The sequence below is a fragment of the Rhagoletis zephyria genome, unplaced genomic scaffold (genome assembly GCF_001687245.7).
Source record: "Rhagoletis zephyria isolate East Lansing unplaced genomic scaffold, Rhagoletis_zephyria_1.1 Rzeph_scaffold_00841, whole genome shotgun sequence".
Classification (NCBI taxonomy): Eukaryota; Metazoa; Arthropoda; class Insecta; order Diptera; family Tephritidae; genus Rhagoletis; species Rhagoletis zephyria.
The window spans coordinates 26412-45648 of NW_016157925.1; the positions used below are offsets into that span (position 1 = coordinate 26412).

At 33.4% G+C, this 19237-nt stretch overlaps 1 protein-coding gene across 6 annotated transcripts in view; it reads left to right on the plus strand.

Annotated features, from left to right (window-relative positions):
- Positions 1-19237, plus strand: part of mtd (TLD domain-containing protein mustard) — a 164824-nt gene that overhangs the window by 8273 nt on the left and 137314 nt on the right. The window contains exon 1 of one of the 6 annotated variants that reach the window (XM_017614505.1): positions 6862-7173. The exons of the other annotated variants lie outside the window; for them this stretch is intronic. The gene's annotated coding sequence lies outside the window, so the exon portion shown is untranslated. Of the gene's footprint in view, positions 1-6861; positions 7174-19237 lie in introns of those variants that run through there. 6 annotated transcript variants of the gene reach the window in all.

A 19237-nucleotide genomic window follows, 5' to 3' on the forward strand; every position in this document is an offset into this window, starting at 1 on the left:
AAGTAAGTTATTGGTTTTGAATTTTTTATTTTGTATGGCCCTCCCCCCCCTAAATTTCGTTCTGGCTACGCCCATAAGTACGTACACAGATATAGAAACATTTTTTTTGAGCACTGGCCGACGTAAATAGGAAATATTAAAAACAAAAATTATTGTGAAGCCAAATTAGTTTTAGTTATTTATTTGTGTATGTGTAGACTAGGAATGTATGTACTGCATATGTACAGTATAGCTACGTATAAAACACAGCCCATTCTCGTTGTAAATAACGCTGACTGCAGAGCAATATTTTTTTCACCGAAGTACATATAAATATATGTATATACGTATGCATATATGTATGTATGTTAAGGCAAAAAGAAAAATAAAGGTAGAACATAAAAATTTATGGACATCGCTAGCCAATAAACACTTGAAAGCTAATCAGCAGCATTTTTCTACAATGCTACATACGTACATACACAGTTTCTTTGCCTAACCTACGCACCTGCAATGTATGTATGTATGTATTTAGGTAAGGCAAGTCTCGCATACGCCCCGTAGTGCCAATAACTATACTCTGCTTAGATTATCGAATGCGTAGCACATATGTATGTATGTATATGCATGAATTATGTTATAATCTCACCATTTATGGTGTTGCAGGATTGCTGGAACGAAATTTGTACAAAAAAACACAATAATATTTAGAATTCAAGCACTCTGCCGTTGCTGCTTCCAGCGCACCTCAAGTAGCTTTGTTTTTCTAAAAATACAAATAGCTCTTTTAAAAGCATGAGAATTCAACATTTCCATCTTCATAATCCGAATAAATGCTTGCACAAAGTATTATATTTACGAAGGTAATACGCTTTTTGAACAATCTTATCTAGTCGAATGCTCAGTAAAGCGGACCACGAACATCCACTATTGTTTCAATTTCAGTTGTTCATAATTCATTTTTTTAGCAGTCAGATGTTTGCAATTTTGTGGTGCTCTTATTTTTATCCGTGGAAAATTTAAGTACGTAAACAATTTGCAGCTGAAAGTAGTAGTAATGTAACGGCGAATGTTCGTGTCAGTATGGATAAGTCTTGTTCGCTTCGGCCTCCACTTATTTAGCCGCTCTCCTGTCTCCTGCAGGAATCATGAGCTTCGGAAGTTGATGAGTCAAGCTAAGTTTTAAACCGGGCTCTCGAAACAAAGGCTGAGATGGACTGAGAGAGCTATCGCTGGACACAAAGGGTGTCGAAGAAGCTAACATCTTCTTCGAAAAGGGTATCGTTCAAAGAATACTGCGGCGGTATTGGCAGCTTGAGTCAAACAGCTATGTAGGCTCATGAAAGTCCTTAAAGAAGACCAAACCGTTAAGTTCGGTTCACTCAAGAGACCTGATGGTGCCTTTACGCAGGAAATGGGTGTGACTATTTCACTACTTTTAGATTTTACTTTTCCTGGAAATCAGGTAATGGTTACACATTCCCCCTTTTTTTGAAATGAAAGGGAAAAAATGTGAGAACCATGTTTTATTGCCAGAAGATTGGCGAGAGGAAATGTCATGCGAAATGCTATTGGAGCGATTTTCACAGCTTCAAATAACGCGGTGCGGATGGTATTCCTCATATTGTACTCAAAGTAAGGTGTCAGCTTTTGTTCGCGACCTTGAAAATTATAGACTTTGTAAACATTGAGGGTACTTTCGACAAGGCTACATTTGATAGTATATGCAACTCGTTACTAATTCGAGCTATGCTAGTGAAGATGGTCATTAGGATTCGGGCAGAAAGAGCTCAGAATATCACGTGCGATATTAAAAGGTACTTTCTCCCTCGGTCTTGGCTTTTGTTTAGCTTTTAGGAATGTCGACATCATTTGTCATTAAGTTTCCATTTAGTCTGTAAGTTGAATCGGTAATCATAGCCGTTAATAAATTAAGTAAATTAAGTATGTTGGAAAACATAATTCAGCAATGTCTGAAAGGCTTCGAGGGGCGGCTGGTGGACATAACTCATCTTGCAGTCGATCTGAGAAGGTATGGAGGTCATTATTCACATTTTAAGGTAGCGATTACGATTATGTCTAAGATTTTGGTCCCGATTACTATTGCGAGCACATCTAACATTACGACTGCCGTTACGTTTACGATTAAAATTACGATTCTGTTTACGATGAAATGAACTTTTGTTTTAAGTTTTTATTTCTTGTCTCTTCATGTTACTGAACTACTTCCTTTCTACTTAAGGCTTTCGTAAATTGCTAAAAATAGTGAGACTGAGCTAGTTACTCATAGAAGTAGTATTTGTTATGGTACATGTTGGTAAACAGCAACAACATAAAGCATAAAAAATAAAAAAAGTTAGTGAGTAAGTTAACTACATTTGGCAGCGAACACTTAAATATACATACTACTATGAATAGTGACCATGAAAGAAGCCTCGCCAGTTGAAGCATGTATGGCAATTAACACAGAAACAACCTCAAGTGCTATAATAATAGGTTAAGAAACTACAAATATCCAAGAATTTACGAAATGCCTTTCTTTCCTTTCTTGCAAATCTTCAGGCAAGCGTTTACACATTTCATCAATCATTTGCAAATGAAGGCCGCTCTAATTTGTAGGCACTCACAATTTTGGAAAGCTTTAAATAGATTAAGGTTCTTGTGGCATTTGAAGTTTGCATTTTTTTGTTTATGTATTTAATATATCGCGCACTAACCGCCAAAATAACGTAAGCGACATTTTTTTTCAAAATTATCTTTTTGAGCAGAAATGTATCTAGATACTCTAGGAATATTTCTGCATCAAAAAGAAAATTTTGAAAAAAATGTCGCTTACGTTATTTTGGCGGTTATGGCTCGATATGTGTTTATGAAAAGCTTCTTTTTGTGCATAAGAGCGGTAGGAGCGATGTTTATGCTAGCACCAGAGCCGTAGGTATCTATTTAATTTTGGTGTTTCGCCATAACCATAAGCAGCTCTGGAGTATTTTGCTACGTTATGGCCCCTCTAATTTGACCTTAAGGCACAAAAAATTGTACAATTGTTTTCCTCTAATGTATTAATTTCAAAAATATATAGTAAATCACCTAAGCCAATCAAAGAAATCTTTAAATTTTTGTTGAAGGAAAAAGAACAAATAAATTTTAATTTATAGTCACTGTTATTTAATCATCGATAATTTAACGATATTCAAAATGTTTTTCATGCTAATATTTTTTGGTTAACTTTTATAAGTTAAGAGCTCATTCCACAAAAAAACCACGTTAATAAAAATTTCATACTTTGGACAAAATTATAGAAAATTCCAGGAGATTTCATCGAAATTTCTATTTTTTTCTGAAATTTTAAAATGAATTCGCGTAATATTTATAAGCAATTTTATAGACCATTCAATTTTATCATATTGAAGTGCAAGTTTGAAGTTGATATAACAAACATTTTTGTAATGAAGAAAATGCACAACACCGTCTGCAAAAAAAAATATTTAAAATCAACGGGATTTTTTTGCAACTTCAAACTTGCACTTTGATATGAGAAAATTGAATGGGCTTTAAAATTGCCTACGCGAATTTATTTAAAAAATTCAGTTAAATAAGTTTGCAATTTTGATGAAAAATTTTGGTCGTTTTTCCAAAGTTTGAAATTTTGACTAACATAATTTTTGCAGTAGAGCGAGCGTAAAGAAAAAATTTGCCATAGAAAACATTTTTAATATCGCAAAAAAATCAATGCCAAAATGCGCTCGCCAGCGACTGTATTTCTGCACATAATTTAAGTACTTACAATTAATCATGAATGACACTTTTTATGAAACAATTATTTATTGTCTTAAATTAATTAATTGCAGTAAAGTGTTTGCTTAACTTTTAAGCTTTCAATTCAACCGCTAATTTGACATTGCGTTAACGCTTTCGTTTTGCTTTCACAAAATTTGTTATTATACATATTTTTAATCCTCTTTTGTTTCACAACGGTCATAAATCACACATCGTTAATTATATATATTTGCATGTATTTATTGCAAATTTATTTTCATTTAAACATTAAGTATTAAACCACCATTATTTTTAACACAAACTATTTACATATAATTTCACATTTGCTTCAAGGAAAAAATATGTATGTGTGTGTGTACATACATATTGATGCATGTGCTACTATTTTTTGTGCATTTGCATGAATGCAAACTTTTTATGCGAGTATGTAATGCTTTTTTCCTACATACATATACTTCATTCAACTCATCAGCTCTGGCTCATTGTCAGCATTGACTTTGATTCCCTGTTCAGCTGTAAATGCATTTTGCCTGCATTTTCTTGTGCAAATACTATAACAAAAGATAATTCATTTATAAAACTCCATTATCTCTGCGCTGAAAGCAGAAGCAAAAACCATATACGAGTTACCAGCAAGTATGTTGATAAACAAATACTCGTACGGCTGATAAATTGCATTCTGTCCTTGAATGCGTGAAAAACGATTTAAATTAAATAACATTTATTGGTTATAAATAAAAAATGAGTTTTTTTCACATTTGCAATAACGCAACTGTTCACTTTTGAAATCCAAATAAACTTTCTTTAGTTTGACTATTTTCTTTTCCACTCATAGCTATTTACATACATACATAAATATGTATGTATATATGCATGTGTTATGAATCGGGGGGAGGCTGCGCGTATTTGTTTTTTTTTTTTGCAGCTGTGCTTCGATGTTGCTTATCTTATGTCCCCCAAGGACCGGATGCGTAACTTCGCTTTTACATATTGAAAAAATCTAATAAAAGAAAACATACAAATGGAAACTTTCCAAAGTCCCCCAGAGGAGGTCAATAAATGGGTCCATGTACAAACATATGTACGTATATGTGCTTATAAGTGGAGTTTTGATTTTGTTTCTTCTTTTGATCTTATGCGGAAATTATATATGTACATACATAAATATATACGTATGTATATCCAAATCAGCGATGGTCATACTATTTTTGTATTTAAAATACCACTTTGGGTACTAAATACCTAAGTACTTAGTAATTGGAGATGTCTAAATATTCAAGGTGTTAAGGAGTTTGCTAAATACCCAATTAAGAAAAATTAAGGTATGTATTTAGAAGCTCGTGTATACTTAAGTAAAAAAACTTGGGTATTTAGGATCTGTTAGATATCAAAGTACAAAAAATTAAAGTATCTAACGGGCACTAAATACCGTGGAGAATGAAAATTTGTTCACCAATATACTGACTCGCTTCAACTCACCTCAAATCAACTCACCCCACCTCACTTAAACTCACCACACCTGATCCTACAACCACTTAAAATCACCACACCTTAACTCAGTACAACTGAACTCATCACACCCGTTCTCACCTCAACTAAACTCACCATACTTAAACTCACCTCATTTCAACTCAATTTTAGAACTATTTCTGGACTTTGTAGACTACTTCGGTATTCCCAGGACTACTCCGTGATTTTCGGGACTATTTCGTAATTCTTGTTATATTTTTACGGATCTTGATATCAATAAATTTATAGATTTTGCAATAGTTATATTTATCAATAATTTTATCGATTTATTTACATATCGATATTTTTTATTAATAATCGATATTGGTATCGATATTTTTAATTATATATTTATCGATATATTTAGTTTAGGGTACCAAGGCACGAGAATCATGACCAAAAAGCTATATAATAAGGTGCTACCTCAGTTTTATATTGCACGTACGTACCTATGAAAAAGAAAGATCATAAAACTTGTGTCATAGAAAGTTCAACAGCCACAAGATTGAAAACAGGGCAGTGGCAGGTTAGGTGATTTACAGAAACATCAAAGCAGGTATTTCTTGACATTTTCCTCCACTATCATTTCGGTTAAATGAATCTTTCGAACGCACATTTTTATTAATTTTTGTGAACTCGAGCTAGAAAGGCCAATCAATTTTGTCTGCTAAATGCTTCCCTAGCTAAACGCAGACTCGAGCATCTAAGTAAGCCGTGTGCCGGGTATGAAACGTTTATACATGGATATAGCACGAAGTTATCTGCTTAGTGCAGTGCCAGTCAGTGTGACCATCCCGTAACAAAACATTTTACCGCCATTTGCCCAGCAGGCAACGATGATATGGCATATTAAAAGCTCTAATGCATTTATCTCCATCCTTTACATACTGTTGTATGTATGTCCATATGTACATAGAAGTGCTTGTAATGGCTGGTGTTCAGTGTCATATTTTGACAACAAATTTTTTCAACATATTTTGACATAACTTTATCTCTTTTTTCCAAACCTTTATCGATTACATCATGGGCCCAAAACGGACATATAGCCAATAAAGCAACTCCTGTTGAGGTCTGTCCTAATTCAACCGATAAACCGTTTTTTGGTTACATTTGACAATATGTTTTCACTCATTTGACGACAAATGCCATTGAATTTGACATAGTGAAAACCAGCCTAAATGAAAATCAGCCGGTTAAATGGGTCGCTGCTGGGAAATTTCTGCTCCATTTTATGTTGCCATGCAATGTTTCACAATCCCGTGCGCTTCACACAATCAGCTGACAATGAGATTGCGTTGAGTTGCTTCAAGTTAAAAGAGTGAGAACGCGCCTACAAAGTGATAAAATTATCTGGCATACAAATAAAAGTTACCATCCACAAATAAATATAAAATACATATATTTATAATATACATATAAGTACAGTTATACATAGATATTTACATGCATACACACGCACGTAAAAACAGAGAATTTAAATGACAGTAATACAAAAAAAAATACTGAATGGAAGCAGGCATGCAAACCAGAAAATCACGAACCGAGACGATTACAAAAAAACATACATCCAAACAAAGATAGAACTTGTCGACCTACTGAGCGCTGGAGTGCTGGAACGCTGCTGACTCGCTGGCCGGTTGGCTGGAGCACAAAGGCCTCTTTTACACTTTGAAGACCAGCGCGATTATTTAGTTTGTCGCGAAGAGGAAAAGTAAACGGATTCGTATGTAGTGGCGAAGAAATCACGGAAATTTACTAGAAAGTGGCGCTAAGAAGTTTTGAAAGCCAGAACAAAGGGCTGAAGAAAGTGTTTTATATTTTGACTGTGTGCCTTTCAGAAAAACAAAAATATTAAATAAGTAAATATACCTACAAATTAAGTGCAAAGTGAATGAGTGTGAATTCAAAGTAGGTGCACTGTGTGGATGTTGTTTGGAAAAGTAGCGAAGGGCAACAAAACAAACAAAAAATAGCAATTGATAAGATATGAAAAATTAAAAATTGTGCTGACATAAAAATCGTTGTAACTAGTAAAAGTTAAAATCTGCTTGTCTGAATAAATCGCCTGCAAAAAGGGGATGTTTTTTAACGAATCACTTACTGTTCCTTAATTTCAGATTAATTGCAGTCGATTTTTTGAATTGAAAAACAAAAAAAAAAAAACATTTTAAACAAAGAATTTCAAACTGAACTGTGAAAATCCTACGCATTTAAGAGAATTTTGGAATATTTTTTTTTTTTAATGTTTGGTTTGTAGTAGGTAAACTTCGAATTTGAAAAAAAATTTTTATTTTATCAGCTAGTTAAAAAAAAAAGAATTAAAAAAACTCATTTAAAAAACATTAATTTTGATGGTTAATTTTTTTTTAACTAAATCCTAAATTGGAAAAATACTATTCTATTAAAAAGAAAATTAAAAAATATATGTACATATTTAGACGCATTTAGCCCTATATGTATCTAGAACAAATCATACAGTCAAGGTATAATAAATTTATAACGGTAAAAACAAAAAATTAAACAAATTTAAATTAAATTCGTTTTTTTTTTTATTAACAAAGCCAAATAAAACTTGTGGTAAATAAACAGAAGAAAAATACAAATTTGAGCTCGAGAAATTTAGCCAAAATCGAAAACCAGAATGACCAAAAAACTTTATTCTTTTGCTTTTTTAAATTTTTATATTTCTCAGAAATTAGAATCCTCGAGTTATTATAAACAAAATTTTTTAGGCATAGACCGCGAGCTTTGAATTTGGGCTAATGATTCCTGGAAATAAAAATAAAAACAAAAACATAAATAAGCTTAAAAAAGAAAAGAATCCTGTATAACAGATAACATTAAAAAATACTATAATTTTTAATTGTTTTGAATCATTTTTGCCTAAAAAAAATTTATAGTACTTAGAACATTTCGAAAATTCAAACCACCTACTGCTTCTACTGTATTGGCACTTCGAAAAAATAACCTATACCCTAAGGCTTTTAATATAGCCTAGCCATGGGCTTATTTTACCAAACTTCAAATGGATTATATGCGACACCACTTTAGAGTCCGACCGATTAATCGGCCGATGCCGGGGCTAGTATAGGCCAAAACTATTGAGTTTTATTTGTTTCGCTGAAAAAAAAATTTATAATTAGATTTATTAGATTTTTCCATCCAAAATAATCTGATTTGCTATCTGGTTATTGAGTTATATTTTTTATTCGCTTTGCAACAATCAAATACACTATAGAGTAATAATTTTTAACTATATCACCTGATAACCAGGCAATTAAGAATATCCAAAATGATTGTTTTATGATTTTTTCGCTCTAAGAGATAACTATTATTCCTAATGAAGAAATTAAAAATCAATATATAATTATGTATTTCTCTTGAGAAATAAATCGGTTAAACTTCGAAAATATGAATTTGTGAAATTATAACAGAATATAAAAAAAGCATGTGCATTTTTTACCTATTACATGTCGATTTTTTAATAAAAACTTTGAAAAATAATTTTTATTTCTGTCCCTGCAAAAAAAAAAATTATTTCAAAGCCATTTGAAAAATCTTAAATTTGTCTTAAATTACTTTCTGTCCATAAAACAGAAAAAATGATTTAAACTTTTTCGATTGCCATCTTTGCTGAAAACGTTTCACAGTACCCTCATATCGAGCTTATCTCAAGCGTACTGCGTTGCAAATGTGCGGCGGCTAAATATTTTTTCAAGTTTTCTAAAAATACAATGCTTAGCTGCCAACAGAAACAATTCACAATTTGCATTGCATGACAGAATTTTTTTTTTGTGTAGCGAAGTTTTGATAAAAAGTTGCTTATCTCATTGCTGTGCAAACAAACTGTAGCTAAACGTAGGTATTACGTTGGCCATATTTTTTTACCAAAAATTGTGCGCAGGTATGGGCAAATATTTTTCATGATTCTAATACTAAACCAAAATATCTAATAAATAATACAGACTTTGCTCAGGCGCTAGTGCAAATACTTAGAAAAATTTTTGGAGAAAAAAACCCGCCTATCTTTGACGACAGCTGTTTTATATTTGTATACATACATAAAAACATGCATACAATAAATAAGCACATAAAGCAATAAAATATGGTTATAAATTTAATCGGCTCATTGTAGCTCTTTATGTATTTAAATTCATTCGCACGACCACGTTGTTTAAACATTTTGCACAATTTTCATTTACTTATTATTCCATTTCTCTTTCCCTACATACATAAGTATGTATTTGCTTGCTAACCAGTTTTGTTATTGGCTGTGGCTTCTGTTTACACTTTGAAACTGAACATACCAAATTGTTGTCATTATTTATTTTTCACATTTGAGTAACTGTCACATGTGTCAATATTTATTTGTTTGTTGTGTTCTAAAGCCGGCAGCTGGTGTGGCCTTGTTAAGAGACATGGATTCGGTCAAACATGTCAAAAGTGAATAGTAAACGATATTACCTCTAAATTCCACTTTATACTAAAATGCATATCTTCTTCTTCTTCTTCTTTTTTGGCGCTGTAACCGCCTAAGCGATTTTGGCCGAGTTCAGCAAAGCACGCCAGTCGTTTCTCCTCTGTGCCAACTGACGCCAATTGGAAACGCCAAGTGAAGCCAAGTCCTTCTCCACCTGATCTTTCCATCGCAGTGGGGGCCTCCCTCTTCCTCTGCTACCACCAGCGGGTTCCGAGTTGAATACTTTCAGAGCTGGAGCGTCGGTGTCCATTCGAACGACATGGCCAAGCCAGCGGAGCCGCTGTATTTTAATTCGCTGCACTATGTCTATGTCGTTGTAAAGCTCATACAGCTCATCGTTCCATCGTCTGCGGTACTCGCCGTCGCCAACGCGTAAAGGACCGTAAATCTTCCGCAAAATCTTTCTCTCAAACACCCCAAGAGCCGCCTCATCGGATGTTGTCATTGTCCATGCTTCTGCGCCATATACCAGCACGGGCATGATGAGTGACTTATAGAGCGCGGTTTTCGTACGTCGAGAGAGGACTTTACTCCTGAATTGCCTACTCAGTCCAAAGTAGCACTTGTTGGCAAGAGTGATTCTACGTTGGATTTCAATGCTGACATTATTATCGGTGTTAATGCTGGTTCCCAAGTAAACGAAATTCTCTACTTTCTCGAAATTGTAACTGTCAACAGTGACGTGGGTGCCAAGGCGCGAATGTGCTGACTGTTTGTTTGATGACAGGAGATACTTCGTCATGTCCTCGTTTACCACCAGACCCATTCGCTTTGCTTTCCTATCCAACTTGGAAAAGGCAGAACAGACTTCGAATGCATATCACTTCTTAAGAAAAGAAGAATTTTTACCATTAGAACTTGAATACCCTATATATTACATATGTTATCAGAGCATGTAGTTTCCTTTCTGTTTGCCAGCAACAATCCTCATATCTACCTGACTAAGTACCTTAAAACATCCCATAGAACCACCCAAATTTTTTGTAGTCCTGAAATGTCCCTTAAATTCAAAGGAAAGGCTATGCTAATGGTTCTTGTGGCTCCATTCGAATGCAATCTGTCTGATAAGTTATCCAAATCCTTGTTGTTTCATATTCTCAATATTTATAACTCTCGTAAGCGTAGTAGTTTTCTAAATATCTGGCTTCGTAGGAATAGTCAAGGCACTTATCACTCATAAGAAAAGAGACTCAACGCAAAACTGAAAAAAAATACAATGGGAAACGGTACCGTACGATTGTTCCTCATTGCAATTAAGCAAGGACTTAATTTTTTTTAATCTTCTCAACGTTTTTAGAGCTAAGTATTTTCGGTTATTTTTCTATACCGTCCAAGCTTCAACCAAAACCGTATAAATCACAGTTTCAAAATTTATATAAAATTTAGGCAAATTCACAAAAAATTTACATCAAAATTTCAACTTTTTAATCTAATCTTTAGAACATTTTTGGGTATGCAATCTGCACAGATATTGTTTTTGAGTTGTTACATTACAAGCGCAATTTACACAAACTGGCTTTGATATATTAGGTGCATTCTTTTGCAACCGAGCCACAAAAGAACACTCGCTTAAATGACGAAATACACGCAAACTCGGCTATTTATCCGAGCTCAGCCAGGTCGGTTAAAAAATACGCGACCTGAAGGGTAGTGTTGGTAAGTGAAAAAACTGCTCTATTGTGAATTGTTAATGGGAATGTGGATAGGGAAATTTTTGTTTCCATATATACGTGAGTTATATTATAAATAAGTATGTATATTACGCAAATACCTCGCATAATTACTCATTTAAATTGGTTTTTGTATCTAAATCCCGTTAAACTCATCACATGTTTCCTACCAGCCCCCAGCAGGGTTGCCTATGTAGCTAAAATGAAATTTTACCCGAGTTGAGCGTTCTTTTATCGCTCGCTTACAAAAAAATGCAGCTATTGTTGCGAACAGTCTCCCGTTTCGTCACTAAAACGAATTCTCAAAAATCAACGGAATTTTCAGCCAGTTGAAACCTGCACTTCATTAGACTAAAACTGTATGTTCATATATAACTGCATAGTCAAAAATGTTCTAAAGATTCAGATTTCAAAGTTGAAATTTTGATGAAAATTTGTTGAATTTTATTAAATTTGTTATAAATTTTAAAACTGTGATTTATGTATATATATATAAACATTTTTTATAGAAAAATAGCAAATAAAAATTTTACTCGAAAAACATTATCAATATTTAAAGCAAAATCAAGACGTGGTCACTTGTTTGGGTCACTGTACATACCTACATACATATTTATAAACAACGGTTCTTTATCTCTCCCTCTCTCTCTAGCTCTTTCTTTGGTTACTTTTACAAATTTTTTCTTTCCACTCACAATCAAACTAGATTAAATAACTCTCTGCTCTATTCTGAGATTTACCTCTTTCACTGCACGTACATAAACGATTTTTGCTGCCTTGGCATACATTTTTCTGACTCACCTGTAGTGTTCTTGACTTCATACAGCTCATGAAAATGGCACAGTAATATTTTAAGATTACTAATAAAGCGCACAATAAATTGTTTAGTATTTAACCGTTTATGGGAATCAATACTTAGTGGAGCTGATAGCTACTGAGAGTATCGTTTTGGTTTTTTCTTTGCGGAGGTCTAAAAAAAATTTACCAAACTCAAAAAAAAAATTACCAAATTTTTATGAACACATTTAAAAAACGAGCTATAGATAATTATTTTGGCGGCGACAGAGTTACACCACGACTTTGGTTGTGGGCGGCTTAGAAGCATTTATATTTTTCGAGTGACAGATAAGATTCTTCCTCTCCTTTTATGACAAACTTTTGCAGCTGTGGTTGAATTTTTCAATGTGTTCAGACTATAACAATTCACAAATATTTTTAAAACATTACGGGCTGGTTTCTCCAACTCAACTTAGTTAAGTCAAGAATAAGCTGCGTAAAACGTAGGCTAACTTTTGACTTAAGTCCAAAAACTGGCTAAACTAAGTTAAGTTGAGTTGGAGAAACCAGCCCATAGTATTTTACATAAAGTACTTTACATAACTTAAAGCGAAAATATGAATTTAAACATGAAACAGCAAATGTATCGATAAACGATAGATAAAATTTACTTTTACAGTTTTATGAGTGGGTGACATTCGTATTTAATTGCAAAATTGTAATTGGTACTGTACAGTTTTTTCTGTCACCATTGGTTCCAGCAGGTAAAAATTATCCAAAAACCTGATTTGTGGGGCTGTAGGGATTGTGGTCGAGCCGCCATACTAAAATTGGAGTACTGAGAAGTGTACAAAGAAAGCAAATACGAAAGTGAAATCCTACTTTCCCGTGTAAAATCCTTGTTGTGGATTTGCAGAAATCACTTTCGGAAATGAAAATTGCATGGTGTAATTGCAATTGAAAGCACTAGCTTATTCACATTTTTGCTGAAAGTGCTGCCAAACCAAATGAGTGTTGCCATTTAAACAAAGTGAAAGAAAAAACATAAAAAATACTTGAGATTAATTTATTCTCTTGATATAAAGTAAAGCATTCGATATTTTGTGCTTGTTTTGTGCACATTTAATGTAAAATAAACATTTTGAATAAAAATTGGCGCGATATTTTCTTTCAAATGTTCGCCTGCAGAGCTTTTTTTCTTTTGACATATAAAATCATATTTTAATATTTTGCGCTATTATCGAAGCGTTTTTTATTATAAATCACGTATTTTATTAAAGGCTTTTTTGTGGCCTTTCTTATCTTGTGCATATCTTTTAATATAGTTAGATACATATTTTTTTTAAGAAAAACATATTTTTATTTAATCAAAATTACCATAATTTGTATATATATCATCGTTTAAAGTACAAGACCGCGTATCGTCATTCAGCAGAACCGCGTAACTGACATTTGCTGCCAAAAATTGGATTTGTTCACACAAACTCTTGGCTCAATCCTTAACCTGAAATATACTAGCCGGAAATGCGATTGCTTTTTAAAAAAGAGAACTATTTTGAAATATGAGTGTTTTNATAACCTGAAATATACTAGCCGGAAATGCGATTGCTTTTTAAAAAGAGAACTATTTTGAAATATGAGTGTTTTTACTCTTTAGAAAATATTTTATGGAACCTCACATACGTGGTTTTGCATTTTGTTGATATGCGGTTTTNCTTTAGAAAATAATTTATGGAACCTCACATACGTGGTTTTGCATTTTGTTGATATGCGGTTTTGTACTTTAAACGACGATCTATATATCTAATATAGATACACATTTCAAAGGACTTTCAATTGCCTTTCCAAACATATCCATACTTTGAAAATCGGTTCAAAACTTTTCAAAATATTGAGAATTCCACGGTGCTCCTATGAATTTGCACAAAAAAATATATTCAATTAAAATCAGAGAACAGCGGAGGACATGAAATTTTTTTTTAAGCTCGACGGGCCCTATTCTACTCCCCTTATTAATATGCTTTCCATGCATCTCTGTAAAAAAATATTGCTACTGGTAGGTAGAAAATTTGAGGCAAAATCTCAAGTCAACAGATCGCCAATTTTTTACAAGCTCTGCTAATTTCTGGGTAATGGAATACGTTTGAAATTTATGCGAAGTATACATAATTAGACCATAAAGCCACGATGATTCACAATTTTGATAATCGACGCTTTTTTTGTTTTACGAACGTGACTGGTATAAGAGAAGCTCATATTAGTGTGTTTAAATCAGGGATAGGCACTTTTAGATTTCTAAAACACATGTAATTGGTTTACAAAATGCTGCGAATATTCTTACACCATAATCGTCTTCTTGAGTTTTTGATACTATGGCAAAGTAATTTAAAGCAATTACTGTTCAGCAATACTGAGCGACTTCACACACAAGCGCAATATGTGATGCTACATATGTATATGTAAGTGTTCCCAACCCTAGTTTAAATGTACGCTGCAAAAACTGCGACTAGTACAACTTTTGATCTGTTTATATGGAGTGAACTGTTCCATGCTGTTCGAGCATGTCCTATGAAGAAAACAATTGCACCCCTTTGAACCCCAACGGATATAAAAAAGGAGTAGTCGCTTTTGAAAAATAAAAATAAAATCTAGTATATGCCAACGCCGCATATGAAATTTCGTTGCTTAGCGGCGTACATAGCATTAAACATTAAATTTTACCCGTTAGAGATGAGTCGGGGACTAATTGATCTCCAATAATAGTTTAGACTAATTAATGCCCAATTGTACCCCCTGAATACTAATCCTGGAATACTCTTTTTAGAGATTAGTCGTACGATTTTTTGCAGGGTATGAATGTACTCACATATATATTGTGGGAACCTATCCATATTGAATTGCGAGCATTCAGAAATTTTATACCTACATACGTATTTTTAATAGACGCAAAATTTTAAAACCTCTTTAAATGAAGTGGATTGCCTTTTAAAGTGCATTTGCAATAAAATGGATATGTTTAAAAGCTCATAATTGACTAATGGGACCAATAAATATGTACTGCATTTCACAAATTTATGACCACAGTGAAGAGAATAAATTTTACGACCTTAGCAAAGGTCCCAGTCTAAATCGATTCTAATGACGAATTCTTGCAATTAATTTCACTTTTAGCTTGATGCATTTCGGAACACATATTTCTGCCACGGAATAGCTTCTCAGAGGTAGGTCCCAGTATTTGGGGAGATGCTCTACCATGCACTAACAAATATGTAAGCGCCAAATATGTATTTATTTTTGTAGAGTTATGCGATGTCATCATCAGCCGACATATCAATGGCACCGTAACTACTAACTCCTAACACCAACAGCATCATCGCCGCCATAATTAGCAGCATCAACATGTGAGCAATCATAAATTTATTAGCATTGCGTCAATCTTTATGGTGCTACGAATGACTGAGATGAGCTGATGAGCTGATGAGCGCTTGCGTGAGTGTGTTAAATGGCCACGTTGCGAAATGTTGATACGGAGCAACATGCAAAGTGATGTTGTGGCAGGTAAAGTCGCCACTTTGTTGCTCCAAGTTGCCGGCCTCTACACGCAGCCGTACATACATATGCACGTACATTAGGGTGGTCCAAAAACAGTAAAGTCGGAATTTTAATGCTCTCACGCCCTAGGATTGTTCTACGGCGAAATATATACCCCTTTTTTTAACCAAAAAATTTGTAGAGGTCGCTCAAAGCGCTGAAAGTTTTCCATATGGGGAAAAACCACTTTTCGTAGAAAGGGTATGGAATTCTTGGTTCTCTTCAGAACATTTCCAATAATAATACGCAATTGTTTAGATACCAATTTTTCATTACTAACGATTTTTATTGGTCCCGCCATTGAATTTTGTGGGGTGTTTGGGGGATTTTGGCCTACCTATTCAGTATAGTTACTATGCAAATATGGTTCAATAAAAAATCGGGTATTATTCTAGGGAATCTACTGCAGAGAATCAGAGTTTTCCGATGGAAAAATATTGATTGTTAAGAATTCCATACCGTTTCTACGAAAAGTTGTTTTTTCTCCAAATAAAATACATAGAAAACTTTGAGCGCTTTGAGCGACCTCTAAAAATTTTTTGATTTCAAAATAAAAATAGGGATATATTGTTTTCGGTATAGAACAATCCTAGAGGGTGAGAGCATAAAAATTCTGACTTCACTTTTTTCAGGCATTTTTGGACCACCCTAATATACATACGTGTCCAGCTTGCCACGCAGCAGCTATTCAAAGGTGTACAATTCTTCAGCTGACTTCGCAACAACTAGCACAAATGAGGCTAAATGTTTGCGCAAATTTTGCGACAGTTAATTGATTTGTACATATAGTAAATATGGTGAACATCTGTTCGGCGGAATGCCCCAATCAAAAGCATCTATAATTTAATCAATCAACTTGAAATTACTAAATTTTTTTATAGTATAGTCAGTGTGACCAGATGATTGAAAAAAGCAAAGTTAAATGGGTTTTTAAAAAAATGTTAGAAAAAGTTATACGCTGAAAAATTTTTAGTTAAAATTGAAATCATGTAATATTTCCTTAAAAACTCGATAGGTGACGCAAAAACGATTTTGTGTAAATAAATTTATAAATCCTTCTCATCAAAAGACAAAATAACATCTAAGATTCTACTTAATAACGGCTACAAAACTTCAATATTTGCAAAAAGAAATTCAGTTTAGGATAACAAAAGCTCAAAAATTTGAATATTTTCTACATTACATTACAAATTGTAAAAAAAGTTTAGAGCGAATTTCTCAGTACTATTTTTTTTTTTTTTAATCTGAACAGGCTAAGAGAGCCTTTTTTCAAAGAAATGGCACTTTGCACTGCCATAGTAATATTTGAACGGTAAATAGTTGTTTTAGAAACATTAAAGATTTTTATAAAGCTTAGTACTTATTTTAAGCAAAAAAAAGGCCGGAAAAATCCATAAATTCAGATCTAAATATCTGAGGCTAAGCCCTAAAATTAAATGCTAAATCTAGACTCTAACAGGCTGTTCTGGTTACACTGATAATAGTATTACACGTTGAGTAGACTAACTGCGGTGTTTTCGCCGCCACTGGCAGTTGATCTAACGCAACTATGTACATATGTACATATGTATGTAGGTAGTTGAAGATTAAAGCAGATTTACTTGCTTATGGATTTTAGTTTAATTTTCCAAACATCCGCTGCATGTGCGGATATGAAATGCTGAAAGCGGCGTATTCTGCAATTCTTCTACTCTGTATTCGATTGCAAAAAGAGACACAAATTACAAAATTAAAACTGCATAACTGCTTTTTGCTCCATTTCCCACTATCTTCCGGCAACTTTGTCCATCATACTTTTATTTGCTTAATTTATCGTTTGAATCTGCTCTGTTGTGATTTCAATTGGCAAAAATTAGTGTAATGTGAATCTTTTTCCTGTTCTTCTCCTCCGTAATTTTTTCAATTGGCAGTTGTTCAGATTTTAATTTTTTATTTACATTATGAATGAATGAAGGAAATGATAAAAACGGAACTGTGTAAACGAAAGCAAAATTACGAAAGAATTTATGCGTTTCTCTGTTGGCTTATATGTTCTCTGTAGGAAATATGTATGGCGAGGTGCCTGTGTGTTTTCTGGTAAATAATATCAAGCTTGGTAAATAGAAGTTTTACGCTCACTATTTATGGCCAACATTTTGTCCGCATACGCGAATATTTGTAACTTCTAATTTTTATTTGCCGAAAAGAACACCCAGTAAAGTAGTTCGTTAAAAAAAAACCTACCTTAATTTTTATGTCAGAAATCACTTTATCGCCCGCTAATCTCGAAAACATCATGAGAAATTTGTGACGACAAAACACCATGACTTTATTTACTCAAATGTTTAGCATTTAACTCCTAATTTATTACGTACACAAACAAATTTTAAATAATATAATAAATAAACAGGAATTTTGCCACTAACATGTTCCGGCTTTGGCTGGCGTAATTGAGAGATCTGTCAAGTTGTCATGCAATCACAGCGGAATTTCTTCTCAATTATTCGTACAATGTCGTTGTGTTTAGAAAAAAGAATTCATTGAATGGTCTTCGCTTGAATTGCGCTGTTGCAGTGGTTGGAGGATTTAAGTTGTAAATATTTTATATAAATATTACTGATTTTCGTTTGAGGATCTCTAGTGGAACAATGCAGAGTTAACCCTTCTGTTACATTTGGGTAGTTTCGTGACCTTTTTGACTCAAAATTTTCAATAAATTCTAAACTGAAAATAATAACACAAAATAACTTTGCAACATCCTGCAGAATTCAACCTAAATTTAAATTTGAAAAAAAAGTTTGTTGTTTCTACATATTAACGCATTTTCTGTACTTGTCCTCTCAAAATATATGAAAGGTCATTTCGTGACCTTAATGTATTAAGTGTAAGTTGTTTTTAATGTAACAGAAGGGTTAAGCTAATGAAGGCTTGTGGTTGATTGATATTATTTATGTGTGAAATTGGTTTATTGTTAACTCAGCTTATTTCAACACCTTTCAGTGAATTCTAGCTTACTTCTGCTCACATCATTTTAAACAGACTTTGACCTTGAATTTCATTGAACTTATTACTTGACTTCTATATCTCGACGATCCTACCGACTATTATAAGAAACTTATCGCTGCGATGTAAAAGAGCCATTTGTTATATCTATATTTCTACTCATCTGCTCATCTATACTTCTAAGACAACTGGAAATTTGTAAAGCCTTGTATTGACGTGAACACCTATTCTTTCTGGCTACTTTTCTGACAGTATTTTTTGTTTCATATAAAACTCGTTAAATTTTGTTGTTCTTGCAGCTCTTATTCAGTTGTTTCCGAAAAAAATTACTCAGGTTGTTTTATGTTGTTATTGTCGCAGTTTACTAAGCCCTAGGCATTAGATGGGTTGGTTCGCGCGGGCATCTGAAGAGGTGGTTAGTATGTATCGTACAGGACATCTTCCCATAATTAAATACTTAGAGTGGGTTGAG